The sequence below is a fragment of the Semicossyphus pulcher genome, unplaced genomic scaffold (genome assembly GCF_022749685.1).
Source record: "Semicossyphus pulcher isolate SPU_LCO1_2020_fin unplaced genomic scaffold, fSemPul1.0.p SCAF_15, whole genome shotgun sequence".
Classification (NCBI taxonomy): domain Eukaryota; kingdom Metazoa; phylum Chordata; class Actinopteri; order Labriformes; family Labridae; genus Semicossyphus; species Semicossyphus pulcher.
Genome location: NW_027211659.1, coordinates 5126788 through 5138619, shown reverse-complemented (window position 1 = coordinate 5138619; position 11832 = coordinate 5126788).

Sequence of the window (11832 nt, the reverse complement as noted above, 5' to 3'; positions counted from 1 at the left end):
CCCGATTATCCCACAGCAGCACTCACATGATGAGAAACTGGACCCTCCTCATCTATAATGTAGTTTTGTAATAAGAGTGTGGAAACAGATAGGACTGGCAAACTGCCTCAAATACACTTATCATTTATCTCCAGTGTAAACAACTTTTCTGGCACTTGTGTTGAAAGACTATAAAACATCAAAATCTTCACAACAAGTTTTACACTACACGTTCTCTCATCATCTAACCTAAAAAAGGTGAACTAAAATGTTTTTAAGTAATAAAAGTACAAGTAATTCTTATGAACACTAGAATCTTTTAAATATTTAATGTTTTAGTAACTTAAACCCCAGCACGTAGGATAACAGTTGGCTACTGAAATGCATACACTATTAACACTCGAACTACCAAGGCAGTCATTTTGACTGCTTTCAAAATTTGCAACGTCATAACTTTGTTGAAATAAAACCTATGTACCAATAGGACCCTGACTTTTCCTACGTGTGTGTATATTTTATTCTAACATTGTTTTATCATTACAATTTCAAAACACAAAAGAGATCTGAGTATTATTACCTCGAATGACCATAGCAGTCAAATTGACTGCATGCTTTTTACAAGGGGTGTCATATTTCACTATTTGCTACATTTTCCCGCTCTTTCTCCTGCTCTATTGTTTGTTTTGTTTTTTATGCTCTGTGAAGCTAAAATCTAGCTAAAGCTTCACTCAAAACCCAAGAGAGGCAAAAATGACAACTACTGACAACATCCTATCCAAGAAATGAGATGATGTCACGGAGGAACTTCATAATGCGACTCGCAAATGAACTTCGCTCCAGACACATGACAGCAAAATCCAGACAAATAATGGTGATCATTTTCATTTCATTTTCATTTTGTGCTCTGATGTGTTTTTTACCTATTCCATCAATTTATTCTTAGATCTTTTTATTAATTATCCAAATTATATGCAGATAATGTCTGAGCAGTCAAAATGACTGCTATGGTCATTCTAGTAGTTTCAGAATTATGGTAGACCCAGTGTTAATTCCCCTAATACAAATGGGACATTACTTAAAACATATTAAAAAGTCTCCCTCAAGGACTACTTTAACTGCTATTCCAACAGCAGCAGTTATAGTTCCCTTTTATTCAGAACTTAGGCTACAGTTTGTATCTACCTATATTACGAATGCAGCTGCCTCACATGGTTTAGGCTTCTGATAATCAATACTTTGTTTTCGTCAACAAATCATGAGAGCCTAAAACCACCGACATTGGAATTTAAAAGACCCTCTACCAGAATGAAAATAACTTAACTGCAACTTAACGCGAATTATGATAGCGCTTCCTCAGTTCCTGTTTTTATTATTATCCTGATGCACAGGAGGGAGGGGGGGGTTTTGGCTTCGGGGCCTTCCCCTACCCCTACCCCAAACCCTGACCCTGCTGGGGGACATGGGTTTCTGTTGGGGGGCTTTCTGGCAGGGGGCCCTGGGGGCAAACTCCTCCCACTAGCTATTACAATTTTAATGTTTTTCCACATTGTTGTATTATGTGAAGCACTTTATGTTACATTTTATTTGTATGACAAGTGCTATACAAATAAAGTCTGATTGATTGATTTAGTATTTTGTATTCCTAACATAGTTTTTTTTAATCAAAATGTCACCCTTTAAAAAGAAAAAATTAGGGCCTTTGATATCTCTTTTTCTTTTCTTCAACATCTTATTTTTCTAAACGATAGAATGTCACTAAATCCGAGCTGTTATCAAACCAATAAGTAGTAAAAAATTGTCACTGAAAACTTCATTTGTGTTATTCTTCTGAACGTGAGGAGGTAATTTACTATTTTAGTCATAATTTTGTTTATTTAAGATTGCATTTATTACAGTCAAAGTCCTAGCACAGCTGTGTTCGAGGCTGATTTGGCTTGTTTTATTTCTTTTTAGAAATTCCTGTCAAATTGTGAAGTAATGAAAAAGCATTATATTGTATTCATGCATAGGACTGGCAACTGCATCAATTCTTTGAGATGAAGACAATGTTTGGGGCCATAAACGTCCTAATGTATTCCCGGTAAGAAAGCTACTTTCTGTTTATCATATGACGACTCCCAGGGGGTTCGAGTATTATCACAATACATAACACAGTGGACAGACATCTTTCACTGCCATTTCCCTACATCACTTTGTTCTGCTCATGAATAAAATATCAAAGCAGGGTCTATTTGCAGTACTGGGGATTTGAGAAGTATTGTTGTGTTGACACTCAGGCTGTCTCTTTACCTCCCACTCTCGCCCTCACTCTAGATGCTTCTGGCTGTCTGCAGCCATTTGAAATGCTAATAAACTTCTCAGTGCAAAACTCCAAACTTTCTTCTCCAATACTAGTTCGTTCTGCCCACAGCCCCATCTTTCGTATGGCCATACTTTATAGCTGTATCACCTTTCCACAAGCATCAGTGTTCTTCACAGAAAATGCTCTAATAAGGACGTTTCTGCTTCGAATGATAAAAAAAGGGTTTCAGATTCAATAAAATACTTTGTACAGTTTTAGCGTTATGAAACATACTTTGGGGCTGCACAAAAACATGGAGGTGTAAGCGTTGGGTATTGAACACAAAGGCTAACATGGAGGTTTGTATTAGTGATGGTCTTCATGGTTATGAATCAATAAGCCACACTGAGATCTAATTCTGTGATAATAATTGGCACCCTTTTCCTTGGAAGTTAGTCAATCAAAAGATTTAGAGAATTCCTTTCGTCAAAGTATCTAAGCTTTATTTGATTGTTATTAAATGGGAACAGCAAAGACCTAAATAGCATAAAATCCCAATTGCTTAAGAATCTGAAATCTGACCTACCTGCATAATGGGTTTCATTCACGATATTGTTTGTTATGTGTACATTTATCTTCCCTTGCCTTTATTATGTCTTTCTGCAGGAACTCAAACTGAATGGGAGAAGATAAGAAAAGATACAATCATTATGATGTTTGTGGGGTCTCCTCTGGGTAGCAATCCCGCCTCCCCTATCCCAGGTTCCGATCGTCATTCAGATGGTACTTCCCCTGCTCTTCTGCATCAGTCACCTCCATGCTGGGCAACACAGGCATGTTTCGACCTTGCCCAGGCAGAGGGCGAGCTGCGGCGCCTACAAGAGCGCCATGCAACTGAGAATGAATCTGTCAAGCGTGGTGTAGAGCGGGCCATCTTGGGAGCACGCAGAGAAGAGCGGCGTCTGCTTGAGAGGGTCGAGCAGGACCATCGAGACACTCAGCAACAATTGGAGCAGGTCCAGAGGGAGAACATGGCAGCAGCCCGGGTCAGCCAGTCCCTGATGGACCAAAGACTCCGTAAACTGGATCAACTTCAGCATCAGCTTCAGGAGCTGGGACAACAGTCAGGTCTGGATGTAAAACTGCCTAACCAGAACCTGCTACTGAAGGAGATTACAGAGTTTCTGCAACCCTGGGAAATCTCGGTTTCCCTAAAGAAGGTGAACTTCAAACCCAGCTCCCAACCTAATGCAGTTGCCTTTGGAGATATTCGTGTGCAAGAACAAAGTTTGTGCCTGCATGTCGGAGGTTGCGGGCCACATGGCCAGCTGTGTGTTCTCCATTCACATGAGATGCAGAGTGAAGAAGCAAACCATCAAGGTTCTGGAGAAGAGAAAAGCACCCAAGGACAGGGGTGGACCTCACCAACAGGCAGGGTTGTCAGAAAGATAAGCCTGTCTAACCGGAGTGATCTAGAATCAAAGGAGGAAAAAAAGCTCCCCTCAACAAAGACATGTCACTGGCCTCCTAAGGGTGAACAGTCTGATTGGGAGTCGTCCCAGGATGATGAGATGGATTCTGCCTCTTTTACGCCACAAGGGGAGGATGTATTTCTGACAGTCCCCACAGTACTTAAAAACATGGATACCAATGACAAGGAGCCAGGATACAAGATGAAAAGTAATGGGAGACACTACTCTCCAAGGAATCAGAGGAAGTCGATTACTGTGGCGTCTGGTAGGAAGCCATCGCCCTCACCGGAACGAAGACGGGAGCATACTAAGCTCAGTCACTGCTTGAGTTTAGACAGCCAGGATGGACATAAAGGAAAATATAGTCTAGAATCTAATAGTAGACATTTAAAGTACAGCAACAGTGGTATATCCTCTCCCAGGATGACTTCAAGAGAACCTCTGACCAGCCAAAGCTGCCTGGACCTCACCTCCAGGGGAAGACCTCACTCTCGCCTCAGTCAGTCTTCTGATGAGCACTCTCTTGGGACCCATGGTGACTCTGGCCGAGCACCATCCCCAACAGACAGCCTTGACTCCAGCTATACTTTTATTGTAAGTCCATCCCATGAATACAGCATGAACAGAGGATCTTTGAACTACAATTGTCGTCTATCAAAGTCTGCAGTGGACTTGACTCACAAGACACGCCCATCAATCAATGCTGGGACAAGTGAGCACGTAGGAGTTTGGAAGGTGAAGTGTAGCAACTTCAACTCTATGTCAAGCTCCACCTCCACCTCACCAACTCTAAGTAGGGGGCCACGGGTCTCTGACACTGGACAGACGCTTGCATACCCGACATACAGAGGTTATAATACACTGCAGCAGCAACAGAAAAAAAGCACAGTAGCTGGCTCTAAACAACCTCCGGTAGCTAGGTCTTTATCCATGTCTTATATAGATGGTACCTCCCAAGAACAAAAAAGGGTCAGAGGGGAGAGAGGAGAGCCAGCCCTGGAGGAGTTAGAGGAGGAGGGAGACCTGTCCTTGACAGCATTCAACCCTAGAGGAGGCCATCTGATATGCCAGTTTGGGAAGCAGGGTTCAGGTCGGTCTGACCTTACCCTACCGAGTGGTATCCATGGCACACCACAGGGCCAACTCTTTATAGTTGACTGTGGGAATGCACGTGTTCAGGTATGTGTTGTTTCAAGCTTCTTTCATACATGTACAACATACAGTATGTGTAAAATGGCAAACTAAGTTGCAGCCAAACTTAATTTAAATTTTGAAACAGGTGACTGATCCTCGGGGGAATGTCCTCCAGCAAGTGACCTCCCCAACTTCTGACGCCTCTGCAAGACGATGTCGGAATTACTTTGACATTGCCGTCAATGCAAAAGGCTTGATAGCGCTAAGCTGTGCAGCAGAGCGAGCCCTTCTTGTGTTCAGCCGGCATGGTCGCCTTCTCCAGACTTTTGGAGGGTCAGGGTTGGGCTCTGCAAGAGATGAGCTTGAGGCTCCAAGGGGTGTGACCGTAACCAGACTGGATGAGTTCTTGATAGCGGATATCCGGAAAGGTACCCTCATTGCCCTTAAGCTTGAGCCTAAAACAGGCTGCCGCCTTGAGCGCACAGTGGTTACCGGATTCCATCGGCCCTACCTAGTTGCAGCCTGCTTGAGCTCTGGCATGATCGCTGTGTCTGAAAGGGGCAATGAAACAGGTCGCGTGCCTTGCATAAAAGTCCTCGAGCCAGGCTGGAACACAGTGAGAGTTCTTGGTGTATGTGCTGGTATGGGACCAGTCCTAGCTTGTCCCTGGGGAATCTGTATTGATTCAGATGGTAACGTGCTGGTGGCAGACTGGGGAGAGCAGCACAGAGTCCTGTTATACCCAGCACAGGGAGTGGGGTGGCCAATAGTAAGCCAGGGCTTGAGTAGCCCACGTGGCCTGGCCCTGCTATCCGAGGGCCATCTAGCAGTGTCCGACAGTATGCACCATTGCATTAAGATATACCAGTACAAGATGAGACAGGACTAGGGCAAGTTGATTTTTAAAGAGACATATTTTTTTAAACAGCTGAGACCTTGAATGTATATATTCATATCAAACTAATTTGGATAATTTTACTGCTAGATTATAACTGCAATTAAAACCAAACCCTGTTCCTATATTTTAATTCTTGCTGTCCTTAACAGTTCAGGGTCGAATAGAATTGCTGATAACTTGCAGAATATTTGTCATAAATTAGAATCTAATTATAGTCACTTTAATTTCTGTGTGTGTTACCTTTAATTTTCTCCAGGACATGCTAGCAGTTGTCAGAGTTTTCACTCAAAACCGTTAGCATGCAGAGATTAGATCAGGTGCAAGATACAGACACTTGCTCTTCCTGTGTGGCTGTGTGATGTTAAAATGTGGTTTGAGTGTTTCTTGTCATGATTGGCTTCAATAATTTTCAGATTTTTCTACACTGTTGCTGATCTTAAATCGCAATGAGTGGAGCTGGCTGGCTTTCTTCAGCCCTCCTACTGCCTTCTTTCACTAACTGTGTCTGTCATGTAGATCCATCTGTCTTTGATGGATTCTGTATTCAACATGTGGATTCACTGATGCCAGCTAGTAGGGTGGGTGAATCATCTACAGTGATTCTGTCTGTTTATAGCAGATGTTTCATTCAGTGGAATAATGCTCATTTGGGATTTGGCAAGATGTGAAGTTACTAAAAACGTCTACACAAGTACTGTGTATAAATGTTGGTAATATGGAAGTGTTTCATTTTGGGGATATTTTAAACCTGAACTCCTCTACAACTCAGGAAATTTGGAGTTACCTGTTCGTTTAATTCCCATTTACTAGATTTGGGCTTTAGATTAAGTCACATTACTGTTCTGATGTGTGTTAATATTTAATTAAAACAAAATGTTGGCTGGACTGAATTTTTGTGATCTTTACTTTATTTACTTCTCTTGTCTTACATAAAGATAATCCAGCCATTAATGATCAAATAGTGTTTATCCTGTTCTGGGTCATGGGGGGGGGGGCTGGAGCCTATTCCAGCTGTTATTGGGCTGCCAGACACATTGAGACAGACAACCATTCATGCTCATACTGTGGGAGGAAACCAGAGTACCCGGAGGGAACCCGTGCACAGGGTCCCCTGCCCCATACATGCCCCGTAGGAGACCTTTCTGTGAGGCGTTCACATCCACTTACGCATTACACATTACGCATAGAGATAGACCGATATGGTTTTTTCAGGGCCGATACCGATTAATAATAGTCAAGGAGGCCGATAACCGGTATTTGGAGCCGATATTCATTTGCAGGAAAATAAATATTGTGATAATATTGTATTTATGAAAATATTGGCGTCAAAATTTTGAATAATACAAGCTCCAACACTTAACTTTGTTTAAATGCCTTTAAGCATATGTTTATTAAACAAACAAACAAAAAGCGGGGAGTTCCCAGGGTCAGCAGCATCTCTTATAAAGTTAACTGAAAATTTAAATAAATAAATAAATAACTTCCTGAAGTTTTATAAAGTAAATAAAACAAAGTTAAATAAAATTTGCAAAGAAATGAATTTTTTCTCCTCTCCGCCGTGTGTGTGAGCACTCTGCATGCACAGCTTTCACTGCTGATTGGCTGCTACCTGTGCCATGGCTCTGCATGTAACCAATCAGTGCTGTGGGTGGGACAATGCTGGAGACGGAGTAGTGACTGCAGACAGAGAGGCGCGGCTGCATCAGAGCCAAAATAACCCAGTTTTAAAATGATCTCTTATCGGCCGTCAGATTTTAAAAAAATAATAAAAAAAGGCAGAGGGCTGATATCCCTAATTATCCCTAATTACGCATACATTTTAAATGCCTTCTACTGTATTTGAAAGTTAATCTTAGTATGTAGAAGTCTCAGTATTTGAATGCATGAACACTGCATCTACAAGTTTATTCACAGAATGGAGAAAGTCTTTCAACTAAATGGAGGAATTTATATTTCATATCTCGCAATATTTGTTATTAACTTAATTATTTTCACTTATTAGACAGGATATGTCAGCCATCTCCGGCTCTAGTGGGAACACATGAGTTCAATTCTCCAGCAAACCATAATTAGAATTAGAGTGCTGAAAAAATTAATAACCACAAAGCGAACTTGCACACTGGAAGAACTGAAGGAGGAATCTCTTGGGTCTTACACCCACTTGCTCATATCTGTTGCCAAGTGAGGAGTAACACGAGAGCTTTGTTTGCATTTTAAGTCTTTTTCCTCCACATCTGAGAGATTCATTATCATACCGAAACCCCTGCACTGATCAACTGTTTATGTAGACTCATTCAGGATGGTGCCTTCCAGTTCTGGGCTCATGAATAGATTTAAAAGCAGGGGTTCATCGAGAAATATCTCATGACCAAAACTGCAGGGTTGTGTAAATCAGCCATAGTCCAAATTAGATTTATGACATTATAAAGTAACACATTTTGTACTCTGGTAAATATACAATTGCTAAGCTAGATCTTGTAGGGATTTTAATAAAAGGCCTGTTATGAATCAAACACCAAATTGTCTGGAGTCATAAAAGAGCAGTGTGCTCGAGGGCTTCAGCGTAAAGCCAAAATCATTATATAATCAAGTCTTCTTATTACAAGTGTGTGAGCCCCTGAAACCAACACATAAAGGTAGTAAGCAACTTACATTAACCATTCTTCCTGTTTTAAACTAGACAGTTTTATTTAGCTAATATATTTTAGCAGTGACGTAAGCATGCACAGTAAATTAAGCAGCACTTGCTGACACAATTATGTCTCTCAAAGAACTGCAAATGCAAAAGTGCACTCTACCATGAATTAGTCAGCACCCTCCTGGAGCACTATGGTCAGACGAGGCTACGTTAGCAAGCAACCCTGAGCATTAGCATGATACCCTAATTTACGGACTACCCTCATTCCTGTACTCACTGTCCCAGGTAAGTGTTTCTTAAAAGGTGCAATAAGTAATATTAACTGATTTCTGTGTAAAATAACTCAAACTCTGTAGCTTCCCCGGCTGTGTATATTTCCTGGGAATGCTCCACATTATCAAGTCACCTGAACCAGATAGGTAGGGCTGTGTGTATTTGCTGCAATTACTAGCCTAAAGTTTTCCTGTTTACTTCGAGGAATTGACATCATGTCCTTGTGGCAGGCTACACAATATGAAAGAATGTTAGCTAACATGAACCACCACAAGCTAGCAAGCTTATGTTGTTGATGAAGCAAAGCAATGTAACTGCATGTCATCATAAACATTTTTTACCGCAAACCCACATGTATGAGCTCATGGTACAATTCGATATTTCATCAGTGCACCTTTCGACACCATGGAAAGTACCTCAGCAAACGAAAAATCATGTCTCTCAAGATCAACCGAAACTTTAGGCCTATTTGAAAAATATAATTATATAACACCAGTAAACACAAAACATTAATTTATTTATTACTAGATCGGTAAGTTCTATCTACAGATTCTAGAAATATAGAATCTGTAGAAAGGGACGTGGATTTAAGGGATTGCAATTGTTCTAGTTTTCATTTGTAGTACGCTTTTAGTCTGAGTAATATTGACTAATCACGTATCAGCAGGCTGCAATAGGCTGCTGTAAACAGTCTGTATGTAAGTTCAGCCAACAATCCCTACTAGATCTAAAATTCCCTTGACGCTGTTACTAAAGCCGATTAGCGCTCAGATTTCCCGACCTCCTTGAATGCATCATCAGATGATCAGCCGACCTCCGTTCAACAAACGAGCATTTTAAAGTAGTTTTCTTCTCCTCTTGATGACAGACCTGACAAAGCTTCATTTTTACTTTTTACTAATCTGCATCACGATGTTGAAATTTCGGCAAAGCTAAGACCCGTTAATTAAAGTACCTCACAGGAAAAGCGGGTTCTTTTTCTGTAAACAATGCAGCACGTGGAAAAGGAAGTCTTGACTGGAAGTCCTAGGCCTGGAAATACCTTGAGGCCAATATAACTTAAACAGATTAATGAAAACATAAAAATGGCATGACAGTTCGCCTACCTGATGTTATGCAGCAGGTCCTTTCAGGATGATAAGATGGGCAAGCGAAGCAACAGCCGCACACCGATTGACTGACACATGTACAAACAAATGACTACTCAACTTTGGCTGGTGGTGCATAGTGATGTTTTCTATTGGTTAAAACAGTAACAGCCTTGGCAACGACATTGATTGACATAAATACAGACAAACCAGTGTTGTAAGCATGGTGCATCGATACTATTTCAATTGGTCAAAACCGGGACATTGCCTGTTCAAAACCAGGACATATATATATATATATATATTAGAGATATTTTTCATATAGCTTGAAAACGGGACGGTCCCGATCAAATCGGGACGTATGGTCACCCTATTGTATACAATACACACACACAAGATACTCTGAATATTCAGCATGCTATAAACTTTTAGCTTTACTACTTACGTTAGCTAAATCACCTCACCTGAGTCAGTGTTGTGCAGGAGTAGACACGGATACTCCCAGAGCAAGATTGGGTCATTCATGTTGTAGTACAGAATATTTTTAAGATACACAGCCTTGGATTTCTCTCTAAGTCAAATTAAAACCAAATGAAAACATACAAAATATTTGGGGAAAACCCAGAGGGTCATGTCCAGGCAAGGTGCAGTGTTGCATTTTCTTGCCCCTGCCACTAGGTGCTGCTAAAGAGACATTTTCGACGAAAGCCTTGCTCTCTGCTCTCTTTGCCTTGGGTCAATCATCTGCTCTTTTAATTCTCCTTCTCTGCAGAACAAATCTTCCTGTTTCCCATCAGCTGTTTCCTTGCTGATGTACTATCCTGTTCCTCCATTGTTCCCCACGTAAGCGAGCCGTCTTGTTTCCTAGCCAGCTGGTCATCCTGTCATCAAGCTTTCCTGTTCCTCAGTCTGCGAACCCCTTTCCCCAGTTCACTTGCCCTCCATTACCCCACCCATCAGTTTTCATTTCATTAACGTGCTTTCAGACAATCTAGCTTTTACCAAACAGTATGCAAAACAATCCTTGTCCTTGTTTCGTACAAAAAAAAGCTTGCACAGCTGCAGCAGCAGAGAATAAATTGACAAATAATACCAAAGGAGCTGAACACACAGGCTGCCAAAATGAATTTTAAAACTAACAAATTAAATTAGAAACCATTCTCCAAGCAAAGTTTACACATAGAATCCCTTTTGTACTTGTTTATTTTGTCTGTAACGAGCAATTGTCTAATTTTCGGAATCATTTATTTATATAAGAGCATCATTACTCTGTGCACACTGTGTTCATCGAGGCTGTTGCTTTAAATCATTTATTCAAAGCAGAGCTGTAGAGGAAGAATTATGGAAATGACTGAGCACCTACGCACAAGACACTAACATGAAACTGCCACTGTTATGGAGAACTGCACATTTAAACATTATAAGAGGCTCATGATCTTTTATTCCAACACTGTCCTTCAAACCGCTGCTGAACTCTCCCACCACCTGTTGCATTCAGTTAATATTTCCGAGTCTCTGTGCACCTGATGTTTACCTTCAGATCCTGTCTGCCAGGCAGGGCAGGTGACTCTTTCCACAAATATTACGCCAACACATTTCAAAAACATGTTTGCTCTTTTACTTAGCGTGAATTAAAGCCGACGAGTAGGCAGATGTTTCGCCAGAGAGAACGCAGAGCAGCCGCGTGGCTGAAAGCTACCAGACAACCTTTCCAGCTTCTCTTTATGAAGGCAGCAACACAGCTGTCAGCAATCCGAGTAGCGTGACTTGCCTACAATCACGCACTCAAACAGGCACACAGGGCTGCCTCTGGTCGGGAAACAGATTCATGTCTTGTGCATGATTTCCAAGTGCATCTCTTAGTTTGCCTTTCTGTCACAACAAGCTGACATGTTACACCGCTGAAGAGCGAGCTTTTACAAATCCACCATGTTGTAAAAAAAGGGGTAAAATAGCTTTTTTAAATAACCCAGATGTATGGCTTCACATCTTCACAGACATGGTTCAGTGTATCAGACTCTGGGAACACTTATTTGTGCAGTTATCTGACAGCAGAAACAGCTGTCAGT